The 2,500-nt window shown below is 43.2% G+C and overlaps 1 protein-coding gene across 5 annotated transcripts in view; it reads right to left on the bottom strand.

The window, feature by feature from the left end:
• The window catches only part of LOC113817325 (DBH-like monooxygenase protein 1), a 452,414-nt gene that overhangs the window by 2,292 nt on the left and 447,622 nt on the right, over nucleotides 1-2,500 (bottom strand). For all 5 annotated transcript variants that reach the window (XM_070124386.1, XM_070124384.1, XM_070124388.1 and 2 more), the window contains one exon: nucleotides 1-2,500. This exon is cut by the window's left edge and continues 2,292 nt beyond it; it is cut by the window's right edge and continues 672 nt beyond it. The gene's annotated coding sequence lies outside the window, so the exon portion shown is untranslated.

A 2,500-nucleotide genomic window follows, 5' to 3' on the forward strand; every position in this document is an offset into this window, starting at 1 on the left:
TCATGCATTTCCGAGACAAGAGTCGGCAACAGCGGTTTCCAGATATAAATGTCAACTTCTTAAGTCGTGCCCCACAACCCGCCCATCTTTTAGCAAGAGAGGAGGAGGGAGGGGGGAGGGGGAGAGGGGAGAGGGGGGGCTAGGAGGAGGAAGGGGAAAGTTGTTGGGAGGAAAGTTTTAAGACACTTTCTCGCTTCACGCAACTTGCTTCCTCCCGCCACTGAAGCCTTCGATGCGGAGGGAAGCGAGGCAGAGAAAGGACACCCACCTCCAGGAGCGGCCCTCCGAGGCGTCGCTTCGGTTTTAATGTTTTCATTTTATTTTTCTTCTACCCTCCCCCCCCCCCCTCTCTCTCTCTCTCTCTCTCTCTCTCTCTCTCTCTCTCTCTCTCTCTCTCTCTCTCTCTCTCTCTCTCTCTCTCTCTCTCTCTCTCTCTCTCTCTCTCTCTCTCTCTTTCCTTTTCCTTCCGCCCCTTTTCTGTGGTCTTATTCGCTACGAACGTAATTTGCTCACTAACACTTCCCCTACACAATGTGTTTTGGTCAAGTATCCTACAAAAATCTTCTATCACAATAGCGCAGTTGTGGATGTGATTACTCAGGGGGAGGAAGGGACGGGGGGGGGGGGACGTTGTTGTCAAGCTACCAGGGGGAGGGGGGGGTCAACGGGAGAGGAGGAGGAATCTATGACTTTTTGAAGATGAAAGAGGCGTCTTAATGATTCTTTACTTTCTCTAATTTCAATTTCAATATACAGTTTGCTTATTCTTGGAAGCTCAAATTTATGTTATTATTACAAGGGTTTCAGGCACATAGTCCCGCCGACAGGGAGATTAAGGTGGTTCATAAACACTTAATTATGCTAGTCTAACACCCTTTCATACCTTTTTTAAACAAGGGTTTCAACTATAGTCATGTTCTTGTTCTTGTTCTTCCATCTGTGGTTTTACCTCTCTTAAGAATTATGCCCCAGTCTTTGCACGGTCTCTAGAGCAAATTGCACAGTTGCACCCTCTCTTTTGCAAAGAATCGGCGTGCAACATCAGATTCATTGACAACTCAGGAAGTGATCTATAGAGAGAAACCTCGTCTTCTACACTTGACATTGCCAGGCCTATATATTTTTTTTTCATCTTTAATTTTTACTGGATGTCGTAAGTATCATACCCTGTTATATCATCATTTTTTTTTTTTACTTTACAATCTGCTTGAAAGAACTATATATGGTATTTACAGTTAGCTGCATTACGAGCAATAGATTTCCACTGAAGAAAAAAAAGGTTTCATTAGTAAATACATTATGCATTCGTGGAGTATGGCAATGAAGGGTTAAGTGTCTATAGTATTCAAACCTCACACATTTCAAAAGCAACGTTCTTGATTAGTGTTTCACAGAATGGTATGAAAAGTCTATGCAAACCAAGACAGCATCAAATTACAGATGATACTATATATATATTGTTTAGCTTTTCATTACATTTTTTTTTTCTGGCATTGGTAATAAAAATAGAATCAACAGAAATTTTAGTGACCAGCATTTTCTTCAATGCATCTGAAGGTCCAACGTTTCTCGCCGAAAAGTTTAGAGATTTTTGCCTCGTCTTGCATGCAATACATGCATCAAAAACGAAAAGAATAACACTCAATGTTTTCCATTCCAGAGATGACAATAATATTATGCAATTCACAACAGATGATTTTTTGCTAAATTATCTTTTTTGTCCACAAATTGAAAGCGTTTACTAGAAACTGTCACCATGCAATATATATAATGTGTTTGTGAAGGAACAATCAAAAGGTGAAATACACATCACCGAGACATAAAAATGGTCGAATCACTGTATCCAATCACATATTCAACTCATAAATATTTCTTTTTACTAAAAACCACTTCTTAAAAATTATATATGTATATATATATTCATCTATTATTTTACACAAAAAAATCGCATATAAACTCCACAACGATGATTCATATTTCTTTCACACAGAGTCCTCATCGGATAAAATGTCCCTCAAAACACACAAAAGCGAAATATACAAAATCAGGCACTGTAATATAGCAGACCAAGAGCTACTACTGAGGTTTAGTGGGGCTGCCCGAGGCGGCCGGCCCGCGCGCCGCCCGCCGGCAGGACGCGGGCAGAAGCCGCGGCGACGGGAGGTCCTCGCGGGCCTCGCCTCCCGTCCAAACTGTCTCCTGGCACGTCTCAGGAGTCCCTTGTACCCAGGAGGAAATATATATATGTTTGGAGGAATATATATATTTAGGATCCTAGCTTGAAGGAACCACACAACCTCTTCGCGAAGGAATCACAAGCACGAGGGAGTGTCCAGCGCGGAAGGGTCCTTCAAGCCGCGCCCTGGCAGAGCGGCCGGCCCTTCGCAGCGGCCGCACCGGTCAGAATACACACACTAGCCAGGGGCCTTCGAGCGCCCCTCGGTCGGGTTAGCGGTCCTTTCCACAGCAGAAAATAAATGCTATTCACTCCCCACTACGA

This window comes from Penaeus vannamei, chromosome 8, assembly GCF_042767895.1.
Source record: "Penaeus vannamei isolate JL-2024 chromosome 8, ASM4276789v1, whole genome shotgun sequence".
NCBI lineage: Eukaryota > Metazoa > Arthropoda > Malacostraca > Decapoda > Penaeidae > Penaeus > Penaeus vannamei.